We start from the raw sequence: 18,297 nt of genomic DNA on the forward strand, positions 1-18,297 counted from the left end.
GGTACAGAGGAGATATCAGGGGTAAGTTTTTCATGCAGAGAGTGGTGAATGCGTATGTGTGGAATGGGCTGCCGGCAATGGTGGTGGAGCTGGATATGATAGGGACTTTTAAGAGACTCCTGGGCAGATATATGGAGCTCAGAAAAATAGAGGGCTATGGTAACCATAGGTAATTTGTCAGGTATGGACATGTTTGGCACAGCTTTGTAGGGCAAAGGGCCTGTATTGTGCTGTAGGTTTTCTATGTTTTTTTAAAAACCTCAGAGCCCAATGCTCTCTAATGTCCTGTACAAGCCTGAAGTCACTACAGGACCCTCCTCCCTATAGCTGGCACTTGTTGGCCCAGGAAGACCTGAAAACTTGAGATCCAGGGATGACTTGAGAGACCTGAGGAACTTGAGGGAGGCATGGGGAACTCGAGAGGCAGGGAGACTCGGGAATCCAGAGAGACTGAGAGGCCTGAGAATCCCAACAGACTGAGATGGGTAGGACATTGAAAAACCCTAAACACATTGATTAAGCCTTGGAAACAATCGGAAAAATAAAAACCTTGGGAACATAGAGAAAAGTCCTTGGGAAACCTTGAAAACAAGAAACTTGAAACGTGAGAGAAGGAAACTTTTCCAATCATACTCAGTGTTTTATTTTTCACAATTTTTTTCCAGAGGCAATTAGGATATACTCTCAATTTTACAGATCAAGACATCATAGACAGGTTTTTTCAATTGCTAAACTGTCTGGTACTTTGTAGATCTGTTTTTACTTGTTTCATGGAAGTTACATTTCCCCAGTCTATACCATGACTTTCATCAAGAGGTTAAAAATACTCTTGATAGGGTTACTTTGCATACTTGCACACATCAGCTAGGGATCAACGTTTGCAGCAGGGCTCTTCCAGTATTTACACTATCGACTTGAATGAAGATTTGTTGCATCAATTGATAAGCTTGCTTGAAGCACTCATTTGTTATGCAGACCTGAGTCATGGGACCACAGAGTTGGGAACCTGGGTACTTGTGACTTAAAAAGCTTGGAACGGATATTGGAGAAACTCAATGTAGACTAAACCTCAGTATGTAGACTCTGGACTCTGGGAATGTAGAGTCAGGGCATGCACTGAGAATAAAGGCACCCTCTCCTCAAACCACCAATGTCAAAATGCCACTAATCAAACCTCGCTGGGTCCATTACTTGGCAAGGTGCTTGTGTCACGCTAGAGACAGAAACAAGAGTTTATACATAGGATTCCAACGGGACATTGTTACCTCAGTGAATCACTCTGACCAATGAATCTCATGGCCAAGGACAGCTGCCCTCTCTCTGCTGGGTCCATCTTTGTGTGGTCGAGACTTGCTGTCACCCGATTTGGATATGGCTCAAGCGCAGAGTGAGAGACACACTAATCTTCGGAGTCAGTTGATTTGACAGGCCAATTTCTCAGGCAAGGCGGAATGCAGGCAGTGAAGCGTTGCTGTGTCCGGTGTCCAAGTCTCGACCAATACTACGACGGAATGAATATAGTTAAGGACTGTCACAATTAAATAATAATTAGCTGACACATGCATAATCACGAGCGCAATTGCCATATCTGCAGAGCTGCTGAATCCGTGGTTGTGACTTGCTCAGAATCTGAGAGGGTAAAATTGATCAAGTTATCCTAATTATGGTAATTGTAGTCTAAGAGAGCTAATTACCTGTAATTGCAAATGCCTATATTGGCAAACTTTGCCGATTGCAGAGATGTCTTGTAGGTGTTTGAAAAGTAATGATGAAAGGAAAATCAACAAACTGTCTTGAAAGCTGCTTGCCACTCCATTTGCATCATTTATGGGTAAAGGAAAGTTTACTACCATAAGTAAAGTCAAATAAGGTGCTGATTTCAATAAATTAAAATTACTACATGTGCTCAGTGATTAAACAGCAAATGTTGTTTTCAAGTCAATCGTCTTTCATCGTCACCCAGAGCACTTGTGAACAATGACACTGACAGCAGAGCTCCCAATGATCTCAAGATTACATGTAGCAGATGCCAAACAGAAATTTGTTAGAATATGGGAACAGGAGTTGGTTGTTCAGTTTCTCTGACCTGTTCCACATACAAATGAAATATTGGCTGATTTGCCACTTATCATAAATTGTTCTATTTTCCTTAATGCATATTGTTAACAATATAACAACTGTTATGTAGAGAAGGGTTTCAGCAGCAGGGAAGGTGAAGTGTGGGAAAAATCTATTAATGTTAGGGAGGTGAAAAGAAGCACCTGTACTGATTGTGCCATGTGATGATCAAACATCAACTCAGTGCACCAGTGAAGATGTATTTAAGGAGAAGCTGGAAAAACGAATGAAAGACCCAGTTTCTTTTAACCTAGTGTAAATGTACAAATTGCTGACTCAATGTGTAGGTTGACATTTCGGGAAAGTTAAAGTTAAGATAATCCTCCACTGGCTGTGAAAACAAAGATTATAAATCAAGCCCAAGATAACTAAGGGAGAAAGAGCCCAAGGTAAGATGAGGATAAATTGTTAATGGGAGAATGGAAATGATCTGAAATTCCTCGCCTGGAAGCTGATAGAAGATGATTCAAGAATAACTTTCAAACAGTAATAGAAATACGTTTGGAAAGGAAAACTGTGTGAAACTGAGGAGAAAAAAAATCATGGCATGTGGTAATAACTAGATTAAATTTTCAAACGAATAGAAAAAGAGACACAAATTGGCTTTTGTTCTTTGCTGTATTATTCTATGTTATCTAGAACAATGAAAGCCTGTGTTAAGGATAATCTTCTGCCCTTTACCTCTGCTGATTCACTTTTAAGGTGCATTATTTGTGTGCAAGTTTTCATTCAGTTGTGGTCACCTACAGAAAGTAATAATTGGTCAAAACTCTACTTTTACTAAACAAATGCATTTCACAGTGGAACATATGGAAGTTTTTTCTTACCTTTTAGGTAATGTGGAACATGCGTATTGATTTACAGCAAAAGTAAGTCAAATTGGTTGTTATAAAGTAAAGTTGCTTTAATGTTATTTAATTATGGGTGCCAATATACGCAAGTATCAAACAACATTTCACCACTGAAATCAGTAACTATTCTCCAGTATTTTGTCCTATTATGCAAGAACAGCTTTTTTGTTATAATGGATTATCCGAAAGGCTGGGCTCAGTGATCGCTATTGGATTATCGTCAGGTTTAACTCTGGTGAGTCGTGGTCCTGGGTCTCACCTAGAACAGTTTCAGTAGCTTAACTTTAATCTTGGTTAATGTTGGATCAATATGAGAGTATTCAGAACTCCACTCTCAAAGAAGGATTTTAAATGCAAAAGAATTAACAGAACATATACTTTTTGAATTTTCCAGCAACATTTTTGAGTTCTTATTTTAAATAAAAATGCTTTTTTATGTATCATATTTATGAAGAAATGGGATAAATACTGTTATGTTTTGTAACTTCAAAGATAAAACAAATTGAAAGAAAAATGTAGAGTTGGGAATGACATGTGTAGCCTAGTTTCAGTTTTACTTTTGGCGAGCACGCATGTATGATGTGGTCGCGTAACTTTTCACTGCAGCAGTAAGGGAACATGATACAGGCACTATGTGGTGTTCACCTTTATCACTAATAACACATGGCATGACTGCACCTATGCCATAAGGCGAGGTGTCACAGGCAAGCTTCACGGGGCGGTGTGGATCATAATGTGTGAACACAGTGCCTGGTATCATCATTTCCTTTGTCTTTTAGAATGCCAACTTTCACAGCTTTGTCCATTGTCATTTCTTCTCAATCTGTAGTAATGAGTTCAAGGGGTGAAGCATAGTAGCCAGATTTGATGGGAACCTGTTACAGAAATTTCCAAATCCTAAAAAGTGCCGCAGCTGTGACAAATTCTTTGGCCTTGGAGCATCCAGTTGAATTTTCTCAACACACTTGTGTGTTGATGGTGTGACGCTTGGTTTAAAGGATTCACACTTGTAACATTATGGTCTGAGCCAATAACCTTCTGATCTTTGTAAAGCCGTCTTGAGATTTAGGAGATGCTCCTTTTCATCTTTACTAGTAACAATAATGTGATTCAGGTAACACGGAGTGCTTGGGCAGCCTTACAGCACCTGGTCCATAGATTTCAGCCAGAGTGGAAGTGCAGATGCTACTCCAAAAACAAGCCTGTTATAATGATAAAGTCCTTTGTGAGTGTTTATGATGAGGAACATTTTGGAATCTTCTTCCATCTCCTTCAGTAGGTAGGACTCAGTTAGGTCCACTTTGCTGAAGTATTTTCCTCCAGAAAGGTTTGCAGAAAGGTATTCTCTATCCTGGGAAGAGGATATTAATCTGCTTTTAGTACTAAGTTGATGGTGACCTTAAAATCACCACAGATCCTTACACACCCATTCTTCTTGGCTACTGGGACCACTGGCTTTGTCCATGGGCTTCCCTTAACCTTGGAAAAGAATTCCCCCAGCCTCCATGCAATCTAGCTCAGTGGCTACTTTATCACAGATGATATAAGGATCTGTATGGGCTTTGCAAAACTTGGGTGTGACATTTTCATTTAACTCTATTTTATTCTTGATATGTTTGAGTTCCTTGAACACTGCTGTGGCATTGTTCAATACCTTTCAAAATTTGTTTTCAGTTGACTCTATTGCAGAGGATGTAGCATGCAAATTGTAGATGAAGCTCCAATTAAGTTGTAGTTGTCTCAGCCAATCACAGCCCCGCAACATTGGCCCTCCTTTTTTTACCACTTACAAGCCCAAAGTGGCTTGTTGGTTGCTGTATTTCACTGTTACAAACCTTATTCCCACGTGAGTTTTCTTTCTCCAGTATAAGTTTCTTTTGAGCCAATATCCAATTCCATTTTAATTAAATTACCATTCACATACTTGTCCATTAATAGTTTTCACATTGTAAATCACAAGGCTACCTGTCCTGTGCCACTCTCATCATTACCAAGTTTTTATCAACAGCATACAGTTTAGTGCTCTCTATGAAACACTTTATCTTTTTCTTTTCCCTGTACAGTCCCTGACATGCTCTTTGTATGTGTCCGAAATTGCTGTATTTTCTACAGGTTTCGCTTTTAAACCTGAATTGTTTTGATGTATATGAGCCCCTACAATGGTAACACAGTCTGTCTGGCAAGGCTAAGATGTTGCAATTTTGTTCACTCTCACTTCCATTCCTGACAGCAACTCAATTGCATCTCGGTCTGCTGTTTCCATTGATTTAGTGATTTCAACTATTCTTTTAAATGTGAGTTGTGCCTCAGTTAGGAGCTATTTTTTATGCTTTCTTGTAAGATTCCACAGACTAAACAATCTTTCAGTTCATCATTAAGCTCATCGCAGAACTGACAATACTTTGACAATCTCTACAACTCAGGCATGTATACTGCAGTGGAATCCCCTTCCTTTTGATTCTGCTTATGAAACCTAAAGCATTTTGCAATCAATGGTGATTTTGATTCTAAATGCTGTATCCCTACATTATTTTTATGATATCAGCAAAGCACATTTGAACTGATTAGTCAGGAGCACATAAAAATCTAAGCAATCTGCATGTTTTTCCACCCAATGTACTCAGCAAAACTGGCACCTTATTTTCATTAGCTATTTCATTTGCTTCAAAATAGAGCTCAATTTGCTCAGTGTACAACATCCAGTTATCTGTTGTGCAATCAAACGCATCTATCTTTCCAATGTTGTCAGCCATTTCTACTCTTTTTGTTACTGATTATTATCACCTACTAATCTTTGTTTAGTAACCCACAAATTCTTCTATTTTCTGTCCTTTTTTTAACGATCATCATTCTTTTCCCCGTTTTTTTATCTTGAATGTCTTGCTGCACTTTAATTAGTTGCTGCTAGTCATTTTGGGTTTATTTTAAAACCTACTTGTCACCATTGTTACATTTTGTAACTCTAAAACATAAAGCTAATTGAAAAAAAAATGATACGCCCTCTTATGATGTGGTGGCATAATGACATATCCCATTTGCTTATGTTTTCATACTGTATAACCCACGATGAATCATTTGAACAAACAAAAATGCTTTATCAAACAATATGTTTGCAATAATACTCAGATATTACTGAAATATTAAGTACACAACAAATGCTATATACATCAAAGAAAGATTGGTAGAATGAAAAACCAAGCAATTTTTTTGTGCTCTGGGCATATATGTACATCTGAATCTATATACAGTATATCCTCCTGCTATATCTCTGCTTGTTTTAACAATTAGTTGTTTCCATTGTTCTCAAAGGAGAAAATTGATCAATAAAAACAATGAATGCTGGAATATAGGTTGCCCAACATTTATATGAGATGCAATCTTATTGATTTGTTTGATTGCTTATTTGTTTATGATTGATTGATTGGTTGAGATACAATGCAGAATAGGCCCTTCTGGCCCTTGGAACCATGCCACCCGGCAATCCCCTGATTTAATGCTAGCTTAATCACAGGACAGTTTACAATGAATCTATCAACTGGTACATCTTTGGACAGTGAGAGGGAACTGGAACACCTGGAGGGAACCTACATTGTCATGGGGAGAGCGCACAAACTCCTTACTGGCAGCCGTGGGAGTTGAACCTGTCATAAATCATTATGCTAACCACTATGATACTGTACTGGCTTGTTTTTATGATTTTTGAAATAATGCAAATAAAACCTTCAAATTTATTAATTATGATCTGGGGATGGATTTATTTTTCCTCTGCTTAACAGCCCTTAAAATCTTTGTAAATCATTCACTTTACTTTCCCTATTACACTTGGATCAGATTCCCCTTTCATTTTCATCTCTGTTCATGCAATGGTGATACTGTCTGTTATAAAAAACATATTTACCTTTGTTTCATAATCAAATCCAGGATATTTATCTCCCTGCATTTAGAAGCTGTCCAATCAAGCAAAATACCTGCTTTTCAAATAATTATCACAAAAAAATAATAAATGAAGCTTCTAGATATTAAGTGAGGAGAATTTAATTATTTGTAAGTAAGACATACATCTACTTAATTGTGATTTATTGTAGCTTCAACATCTTAGTCACCAAAGTTAATAACTCTGTTTTTATTATTTTGTTCACTTTGCTGCCTATTTATTTTGATGCAGATATTTGAGATATTGAAAGCCAACTCATAGCCTAACTATTGCTTTTTTTCCCAATTCTGATTGCTAGATGATTGATTCAAAGGTAATTCAATGCATTTATATTAATTATTGGGAAGAAACAGACAGAATGATTTTAAGTTTCACTTAATTCTTGATAGTAGACAAGCATTCAGGAAAACATTTAAAGTCTTTCACATTAGTAAAGCTATTGAAGGTCTATCTGTATTATTAAAAGTAAGGAGCAATATTGTTTTAGAATCGACTGTAATTTCAGGTCACTAAACTGCAATTTCACTGTTAAATAAAATGCAGGAACATCAGATAGGTGAAAATCAAGAACTGCAGATACAGGGAATCTGAAATTTTTTTTTAAAAGTACTAGAAATACTTGACAGGTCAAGCAGTGTCTGTGGAGAGAGAAATTGTTAATGCTCAAATTTGGGGTCTTTTATTGGAACTGAATAGAGAAAAATCAAATTAGTTTTCGGTGGCAGAGAAGGAAAAGATGGGTAGAATAAAGAGGATATCACCAACAGGATGAGACCAGATAACCAGATAGCTGTTCAGTAGCAGTTATAATCAGAGTATGTGCCCTAATCTGAAATATCAAGGGGTAATTAATACCTCAATTTTATACCTTTTATTTCCCTGACAAAAACCACAGCCCTGAATGTTCAATTAACAATCTTTTAGAATACACAGTTCCAAATCTCCACCACCATTTTTACACAAAAACTTCCCTGATTATAATTTTAAATAGCCAGCAGCAATTTTAGGGTTAAGTCCCTTCATTTGCGATTTCTGCACCAGTGGAAACAAATGTTCTAGTTACAGTTTTGAAACTATGATCTTTATGAGCACCCACCTTCCTCAGTATGATCAGACATGTCCCTGTTACATCAATGGTAACACAACAGATCTCAGAGTAAGTCACCGTCATGGTGAGAGATTCTGAGCAGCTTGGACCATTTCTCATTTTAAGGCCTGTTTATTCTTCCTGCATTTTGGGTTAATAGGTGAATAAATTGCTGGAGATAGGATCAGTCCCAGGCACTTTTTTTAACAGAAGAGTCACCTTTCTGGGTTTTATTTTGACTCTTTGTAAAATGGGAAATCTAACTGATGGGGAGCTGGCAACCAGTTATACATTTCATACGTAATCGTACAGACATAAATGTTGATACTTGATGCTTTGTTGTTCCCAGTTTTAGAAGATATAATCATGATCTGACATTTCTTATGGCTTTATTCAGACTTCTCGGACTGAATGTCAGTATTCTATTAGCCTTTTAGATTACTTGTTGAAAATCCGATTCCGTAAGAAAATATATAGATTTCAAATAGAGTAGTACAGCCACCATTGTAACTGTTTCAATGAGAAGGGTTGGAGTAGATTGCTTTATTTTCCAACATCTTTTCAGTCTAATCTTAAATGCTCAGATTTTTGGTAACTTAGATGCTGGTTTTCACCTATTGATTCACGTAGTACGGGTAGCAAGAGCAAATAGTGGAGACAGAGGCAGCAAGAGGAATTCCACACTGAAGATGTCCCAGCTCGTACACAAATGATACATCTTAGATGCTGTTGTCAAACAGATGACCAACAGAGCAGCAACACTGAGTTCATAATGTACTTTTAAGTGCCCTCACCTAACTGTACATTTGCAGGTAGATTAAAGGAGTGGAGTCCTTGTCTTACACACTGATGCACCATCAATAACTCACACTGAGACGTAAGGCGAGATATCGGCTTTTATTGACTGGAAGAAGGAACCAGGAGTGAGTGTCTATCATACTATGTCCTGGAGACTGAGGCCGAGCGTCAGGCCTCAGATCGCCTTTATACAGGGGCCTGTGGGAGGAGCCACAGGAGCAGTCAGCAGGGGGCGTGTCCAGACAGGCACATAGTTCACCACATTCACCCCCCCCCCTTTGTTTGAAAGAGTCCCCATGTGGCGAAGTTTCTTACAAGTCAAGTCTATCAGGTGGTCGAATCTGTCGCTGCGATCTACGTAGCACCGGCTGTGATCGCATAGATGCTGGCAACATTGGTGATTGCACAGGGGACGGAGGTTGCGCTTGTTCTTGCCCACTAGGCGCCGGTGATCCCTCACGCATGTGCGAGGCGCCTGGTATAAATGCGTACGAAACGCCCGGTATACAAGTGTCGTGAGGAGTCTATGTAGGGCCTGGTGAGCATGGTGTCACCTCTGGTGCAGGGTTCATAGTTACCAGAGAGCCTTCAGGGTAGTGGTCTGCTGCACCTGCGGGTGCCAGGTCGCGGATGGAGACCGTGTCCTCCCACCCATCAGGTAAGACCATGTAAGCATACTGGGGGTTCGCATGTAGAAGGTGAACCCTCTCTACCAGCGGGGAGTATTTATTGCTCCTCACATGTTTCCGGAGCAGCACTGGCCCCGGGGACGTCAGCCAAACTGGTAGGGTGGTCCCAGTGACAGACTTCCTGGGAAAAGAGAATAGGCGTTCGTGAGGGGTGGCATTGGTGGACATACATAACAGAGAGCGGATAGAGTGCAGTGCCTCAGGGAGGACCTCCTGCCATCGAGAGACCGGCAACCCTTTTGACTTAAGGGCTAAAAGTGTGGCCTTCCACACTGTGGCATTCTCCCGCTCCATCTGGCCATTACCCCGGGGATTATAACTCGTGGTCCGACTGGTAGCAATGCCCCTAGCTAGCAAGTACTGGCGCAGCTCCTCACTCATAAAGGAGGACCCTCTATCACTGTGGATATAGCAGGGATACCCGAACAGAGTGAAGAGCTGGCGCAGGGCTTTTATGATGGACGTGGCAGTGGTGTCGGGGCAGGGGATGGCAAAGGGGAACCGTGAGTACTCGTCAATAACACTGAGAAAATAGACATTGCGGTCAGTGGCGGGAAGGGGGCCCTTAAAGTCAACACTCAATCGTTCAAAAGGGCGGGTGGCCTTAACAAGTTGTGCCGTGTCAGGACAGTAGAAATGCGGTTTGCACTCAGCGCAAATTTGGCAGTCCCTGGTCATCGTCCTGATGTCCTCCAGAGAGTACGGCAGGTTCCGAGCTTTCACAAAATGGTAAAATCGGGTGACCCCCGGATGGCAAAGTTGTGCATGAAGGGTGTACAGCTGGTCGAGCTGTGTGCTAGCACATGTTCCCCGGGATAGGGCATCAGGGGGCTCATTGAGTCTGCCAGGCCGGTACAGGATATCATAGGTGTAGGTGGAGAGTTCTATCCTCCACCGCAAAATCTTATCATTTTTGATTTTGCCCCGCTGTTGGTTGCTGAACAGGAACGCAACCGAGCGCTGGTCGGTCAGCAAGGTGAACCGTTTGCCAGCAAGGTAGTGCCTCCAGTGCCTAACAGCCTCCACTATGGCCTGGGCTTCTTTCTCCACCGCGGAGTGCCGAATTTCGGAGCCTTGGAGGCTGCGAGAAAAGAATGCTACTGATCTGCCTTCCTGATTAAGGGTAGCAGCCAGAGCAAAATCGGAGGCATCACACTCCACTTGGAAGGGAGCGGTCTCGTCCACCGCATGCATCGTAGCTTTGGCAATGTCTGCTTTAATGCAGTTGAAGGCCGCGCGGGCCTCAGCAGAGAGGGGAAACGAGGTAGACTTGACCAGGGGGCGTGCCTTGTCTGCGTAATGGGGGACCTATTGGGCGTAATAGGAAAAAAAACCCAGGCACCGTCTGAGGGCCTTGAGAGTGGTGGGAAGAGGGAGTTCTAACAGGGGGCGCATATGTTCAGGATCAGGCCCAATAACCCCGTTTTCCATGACATACCCAAGGATAGCAAGGCGGGTGATTCCGAACACACACTTGTCCCTGTTATAAGTAAGGTTCAGAGCTGCGGCCACTTGGAGAAATCATTGGAGGTTGGCGTCGTGATCTGGCCTGTCGTGACCACAGATGGTGATGTTATCCAGATAGGGAAATGTGGCCTGCAGTTGGTATTGGTCCACCATCCGGTCCATTTCCCTCTGGAAGACAGAGACACCATTCGTGACACCGAAAGGGACGCGCAGGAAGTGAAAGAGCCTGCCGCCCGCCTCGAAGGCAGTGTAGGGGCGGTCCTCTGGGCAGATGGGGAGCTGGTGATAAGCGGATTTCAGATCTATTGTCGAGTACACCTTGTACTGAGCAATCTGGTTGACCATATCCGCGATGCGGGGTAGGGAGTACTCGTCAAGCTGCGTAAACCTATTGATGGTTTGACTATAGTCCACCACCATCCTATTTTTCTGCCCAGTCCGAACAACAACCACCTGGGCCCTCCAAGGGCTTGAGCTTGGCTCAATGATCCCCTCCCTGAGCAGCCGCTGCACCTCCGACTGAATGAAGGCCCTGTCCCCCGCGCTGTACCTCCTGCTTTTGGTTGCCACAGGTTTACAGTCAGGGGTCAGGTTGGCGAACAGCGGTGGGGGAGGGACCTTGAGAGTGGAGAGGCTGCAAGTGGTGTCGGTAGCGCAGCTGTCGGCCTGGTTCTGGATGGGATGTGTGTGCCCTTGTGTGTGTGTGGGCAGTAGCGGGGTATGTGAAGAAGTCCCACAAAACTGAGGATTCCTGACAGTGAGTGGTGGGAGGGGCCCGTCGTATACCATAGTCACACTTTCGAGATGGCTCTGGAAGTCCAGCCCCAATAGCACAGGTGCGCACAGATTAGGCATGACCAGCAGCTCAAAGTTCCAATATTCTGTGCCTTGCACCACCAAAGTCGCTATACAACCCGCCCGGATGTCTGCGGACTGCGACCCAGAAGCCAAATGGAACCTCCGACTTACCGGCCGCGTTGCAAGTCCGCAGCGTTGCACTGTGTCCGGGTGAATAAAACTCCCAGTGCTGCCTGTGTCAAACAGGCATCTCGTCCTGTGCCCCTCCACCCGGATGTCCATCATGGACCTTGCAAGCTGGTGTGGGGCGCTTTGGTCGAGAGTTACAGTGGCCAGAGACCCGGTAAGCATCCGAGGGTCGGGGGCGGGGCATGCTGACGTCGACAAAGATGGCCACTCACATCCGGGGTACCCGGTCAGCATCCGAGGGTTGGGGGCGGGGCGTGTTGACGTTGACAAAGATGGCCGCCCACATCCGGGCATGCAAGATGGTGGCCCCCACGTTTCACCCGCAGCGCTGCACTCCGCTCGAGGTTGAGACTTACAGACCTTGGCGAAGTGGCCCTGCTTTCCGCAGCTAGAGCAGGTCGCTTCTCGCGCTGGACAGTGTTGGCGAGGATGTTTTTTATGGCCGCAGAAATAACACACGGGCTTCTGACGGACCACAGCCGTGGTCAGGGTCGGGGAGCTCGTGGAATCGCGACCGGCAGCGGCGTTGGCGAATTCGCTCCCGGGAGCCGCCGGTGGCGGGGTCTGAGGAGTCCACGGAACCGGCGGGGAATCGCGCGACTGGACAGCGTCAGCATTATGCAAAGCAGCTTCTAGAGCGTTGGCCTTCTCGATCACCGAGCGTAAGGTAAGGTCGGCATTTTCCAGCAGCCGCTGGCGCATGTACACTGACCTCAGTCCCGTCACAAAGGCGTCTCGCATCAGCAGCTCTGCATGTTGTTCTGCCGTGAGCATCTTGCAGTCACAAGTTCGGACGAGTGTCTGTAGTGCTCGGAGAAACTCAGCGCACGATTCGCCAGGCCGCTGTTGCCGGGTAGCTAAACGATGTCTTGCGTAGACAGTGTTCACCGGCCGCAGGTACTGTCTTTTGAGGGCGTCCAGTGCCCCATCGTAGGTCGGCAGGTCCCGGATAATGGAGTAAACTTTTGGGGTGATCCTCGAGAGGAGAATTCTGTGCATAACGGCGGGTTCAGTTGCACGAACCTCCTCCAAGTACGATTGGAAGCATGCAAGCCAGTGTTCAAAAGCGAGAGCTGTGTCAGGGTCTTGAGGGTCCAAATCCAACTGGTCCGGACGCAAAACGGGTTCCATGTTTTAAAACTTCCAGTCAATAAAATTGATGCACCATCAATAACTCACACTGAGACGTAAGGCGAGATATCGGCTTTTATTGACTGGAAGAAGGAACCAGGAGTGAGTGTCTATCATACTATGTCCTGGAGACTGAGGCCGAGCGTCAGGCCTCAGATCGCCTTTATACAGGGGCCTGTGGGAGGAGCCACAGGAGCAGTCAGCAGGGGGCGTGTCCAGACAGGTACATAGTTCACCACACACACTCTCTATTTTCATAGGCCTATGCAACAATAGAAAGTGTGGGCATTTATGAAGCGCTTCCACTGCATTGAAAAGGTTACACATTGGACTTCTCCAAGAGCTTCTACATTATGAATAGCAACCTGAATCGAATGCATGGTAGATTGACCTTGACCATTTATCACCCCATCGATATGCAGTGAACTGTTCAGTGGTTTCTTGTTTTCAGGGGTGTGCATCAGAGGACCTTGTGAGAGGTATTATGATTACATGAGCATTAAGATGAGAAGTGATAAAAAATAATTGAGCCCACTACCACCCACTTCAGGCACTGTCTCCTATTCTGGAAATCTCTTCCAATATCGCTGTACACATCAGCAAAACAAAAACAAACTTCTTTGGGAAATCAGTGGGTTGAACAGGATTCGTGGAAGCAAAAGGATGGTCAACGTTTGGGGATGTGGCCCATTGTCGGCCCTTACTATCTCAAAGACACTCAGAAGAATTATCCCTTGGTCCCCTTGTGTTAGATATTCACATTCCAGGGCCGGAGAGGGTTACTGCTAACCTGAGATTTTCAGCACAGCAGAATGACCTTTCTAAAGGGTCAGAGTTATCTGCGACAAAGTTAACATTCTAACCAACATTCCGTGCTCAGCTTCTCATTGTAAACAGTCTTCAGATCTTAATGTAAGATGCAAGCAATAATCAGTCTGAACTTAAGAACACAGTTTTGCAAACAATCCGTACTACCTATGTCATTTGCATCATGTGATAGAGATCAATGCAGGTTCCAGATTAGAATTACTTTGTCATTTTGCACATTAAACATGATCACGGGTATGATCAATTAATAATTGGGATATTTGTGTACTCATTAAGTCAGCTGTCACGGTATTAATTTTGGCTGTCTGGCTTCTCTATCCCCAGAAGGTTGTAGACTACCTGTATGAATTACTCTGTTCCCACAGAAGTATTTGAAAAACATCACATGCTGATAATGTCATCTAGTAGCAAAACTAGTAGTTTAAGTGTTAGGAAGCATTGGTAATTGTTAGGAATGAGAAGGAGAAAGACAGAAAGACAGTGACAGAAAAAAGAGAACTAGAATTCATTCCACACGTTTTGGTATCTGTGACGGATGATTCATTCCTTTGCAACTCGTTGATGTGTTCTTTTAGTTTGTAGGATTGCACCTGTGTTCAGAAATCCTTCGTAGTTTATAGGTTTTTTGGAATTTTGGTATCTCTTAAATATCAGAAATCTTATAGGTGTTTTAAACGTGTGTTAAGAACTATTATTCTAAGTTTAAGCGTGACATCATTAAAAATTATATGAGCTGTGTTTAAACAACTTTGGTAGCTGGAAGTATGTCCTCCTTGGTAGGGTGGGAGATCCACCACTGAAATAGTGAAAATTGGGCATTAGACTTCTCTGCAGACCCTAGACAGACAAATGTCTAGTGCAGAGCAGACTGATACAGCATAACCTCCCTTTAGTTAGGGTACCCGTAAATACCTATATCGGATAGGGCTTAAAATCTCCTTTCATGTTCAGGGCTTTGTGGACAGTAAACCATCACACCCTCCACAATATTTACTCTTTAAGCAACTTCTCTGAAACAGATCGTCTGTCATTGTTACACCTGTGGAAATGTGTTATGTGTAGATTGACTGCTGTGTTTTCTGAGGTGACTTGTACAAACCTTTCTGGGATGTCCTGGGGTTGTGAGAAGATCAACATGAATGTGCAACTTGCTTTCTTTAAATTTGTGAATGATCATATACTCTGGAATTGAAATTAGTTTCAGTCCATGTACAAAGCTTCATTTCAACAGTCAATGTCGAACCACAAGGGGCAAAGTAAATAAGCTAATCAAAGTGCATATTAAACTTAATTAAGTAAGATAAAATAGACTCTCTTACATTAATCTGTCTTTAGGCTGAGTTTACCCATTATAAATTTTAGCACACACAAGACAAAACTGTCCCAGTGAGGCTGATACAATTAATCAAACCCAATCAAGATGTTTTGAGTGTTATTGTGTCTCTGTGGGAGTTAGAATATTTTTCTGAAAGAGGAGCAAATCATTTTCAGCCCATTGTAAAATATTTATAAAGTGTTAGAACAGGCTCTGAGGCAATTCTAAATCACGTCACAAAAATGTTGACAGCCTAACATGAAAATCTGAATATTTAAAGAGCTCATTGAAACAAAATGCAACAATTTAAAATACTGCTGATGTAAAAATGCCATCAATATCAATCACTGTCAGCATTGAACAATGAACAATTGGATAATGTTCACAAATGGGTACAAGCCAATCAAAACTGTGATTACCGAAGTTGGATAATTGTTATGTAAATGTCTTCTGATCTTTTATACTGTGTTCATTGCCTTTACATTGTGACAAACCAACTCATTTTAGTCAATCCAATAAGGCAATGGCCCAAGTAATCCATTATGACATCCCTTCTTACCAGTCTCTGTGCTTCCACTTAATCAAGATTAAACACAACAATTCATCTTCCTTTTAGACTCTGCTCTGAACATGTTTACTTCAACAAAGAGTAGTATCCAGCAAGTTTCTTTTCGCCAGGTCTGAGAGGTGTACCTCTTTGTGATGTAGAGTTTGAAATGAATCGTAGAAACGTACAGCACAGAAAAGGAGCCATCTCATCCATGTGTGAAAAATTTACCACTTAGATCCACTGTAAATTACTGCCCGCTCCTCTTCTTTAATTGTGCCCTTTAATTCTAGACTTTGCTGCCTTGTGAAAAAGACTGGTCATCTATCCTATATCTGAACCTCATAATTTTGTAATCCTCTGTTAAGTCACCCATTAGCCCTCTGGTATCCATTGAGAATAAACTCAGCCTATCCAATCTCTCCTAACAATTACAGCCCTCCATTTCAGGCAACTTTCTGATGAATTCCTTCTTCACTCCCTCTATTGTGACTGCATTGTTCTTGTAGTGCAGCTACCAGAACTATACGCAGTACTCTAGTCCAACCAACATTTTGTAGAACAACTTGATAGCCCAGCTTCTAAACTCAATGCCTCAAACTGTGAAGGCAGACATACTAAGTGCCTTTTCACAGCCCCATCAACCATCACTACATTCAAGGAGATATGGACATGCACTCCAATTTTTCTGCACATATCAATGTTCGTAAGGTGACTAGCATTTATTTTAATTATTCCTTTACAGAATTTATCCCGCCTGAAAACTATTATCTTGTGTTTGCATTTAATTCCATCTACCAGCGCTTTGCCCAGGTTTCCAGCTGAATTATGTCCCACTATATCTATAAGCAACCTTCTTCACTATTTATAACTCTTCTAATTTTTTTATTGTCTACAAATGTAATCCTAACTCCTACTGTCACTAGGTGGGGACAAGGGTGCTGGGAGAGGACTCACAAGCAGGACACAAACACGTCTTTCTTAGGTACAATAAAATAGCATTTATTACTTGCTACACAGAAGATTGGGAAATCAAGGAGGACAAGGAGAACACAACCCTTGGACTAGGGGACTTGGGACTTGGATCGCCGCGGATCTGGGGCTTGGAAACTGGGAACTGGGATCACCATGGCCATGACTTGGACAGTGGGAACATGGACAGCCGCGGCCATGACTGGGACCCTGGGGACTGGGACCTCCGCGGACCTTGGACTAGGAGACTAGGACCTTGATTCACCGCAGCCAGAAACATGGACACCAAAACACAGGACAAGGAACCTTGAGCCAGAACTCCGCCTTCCACTCAGGCACCGAGCTGGGACTCTTCAAGGGGTAGACACAGACAATGGGCATGAACATTGAGCCAGAACTGTGCCTTCAACTCAGGCACCGAGCTGGGACTCTTCGAGGGGTAGACACGGACAATGGGCATGAACGTTGAGCCAGAACTGTGCCTTTCACTCAGGCACCGAGCTGGGACTCTTCGAGGGGTAGACACAGACAATGGGCATGAACGTTGAGCCAGAACTGTGCCTTTCACTCAGGCACCGAGCTGGGACTCTTCGAGCGGTAGACACAGACAATGGGCATGAACATTGAGCCAGAACTGTGCCTTCAACTCAGGCACCCCGAGCTGGGACTCTTCGAGGGGTAGACACAGACAATGGGCATGAACGTTGAGCCAGAACTGTGCCTTTCACTCAGGCACCGAGCTGGGACTCTTCGAGGGGTAGACACGGACAATGGGCATGAACGTTGAGCCAGAACTCCGCCTTCCACTCAGGCACCGAGCTGGGAATCTTCGAGGGGTAGACACTGACAATGGGCATGAATGTTGAGTCAGGACACTGCCTTCGACTCACCCCTGGCAGATTGACCTTGCCCGGACCCACTCTGGTGAAGGAAGGTGAATTGCTGGTACTCCAATGCGGGCAGGATAACTCTGGCTTGTCATAGCGATGGCGACTTGCTAAGGCTTCTTAACACTCTCGCCCCGAACGGCTAAAGCCAGAGGCTTATAAGCTGCCGATTCGGGTCGAGAGTAGATCACCTTAATTGCCAAGCTCAAGGGACACGTGAAACGGAATTGGAAGGGAACAAAGAGTCAATGGTCCGGATCATAACGCAACCTAACTAAATTGAAAGGGAAACCGATCTGGACCATGACACCTACATTTTCATCTTTGGCATTAAGGTCACTAACCCTATTTTCTTTCAGGATCCAATAGATTAATCGCTTCATTCTTGTTTATTGGTGGTGACAAGCTCAGATGAGAGTGACGTAGCAGGACATTAAAGTCTGCAGTGAGCTAAGTTGTCCAATTATAGCTATTTTAAGATCTGGTCAAATGAATCACTTGCCTCCAAGAGCTTACCCTCAGTCAAATGTTGAGAAATAGATGTTTAGGAATTGGGGGGTGGGGGGGGGGGTTGGTGCCTGATGGATGGAATGATCACTCTTGTATGGATCACTCCTGGATCAACATCAGATAATAGAGAAAAATACTTGGGGAAAAGAAAGAACGCTCTTGTTGCTGCTATCTGA

The 18,297-nt window shown here is 43.2% G+C and overlaps 1 long non-coding RNA gene across 1 annotated transcript in view; it reads right to left on the bottom strand.

Moving 5' to 3' along the window:
- Positions 1 to 18,297, bottom strand: part of LOC132377885 (uncharacterized) — a 31,347-nt gene that overhangs the window by 7,193 nt on the left and 5,857 nt on the right. The window contains exon 2 of the long non-coding RNA XR_009506826.1: positions 1,266 to 1,501. This is a non-coding gene — a long non-coding RNA (uncharacterized LOC132377885). The remainder of the gene's footprint in view (positions 1 to 1,265; positions 1,502 to 18,297) is intronic.

Source organism: Hypanus sabinus, chromosome 19 (genome assembly GCF_030144855.1).
Source record: "Hypanus sabinus isolate sHypSab1 chromosome 19, sHypSab1.hap1, whole genome shotgun sequence".
NCBI classification, from domain to species: Eukaryota; Metazoa; Chordata; class Chondrichthyes; order Myliobatiformes; family Dasyatidae; genus Hypanus; species Hypanus sabinus.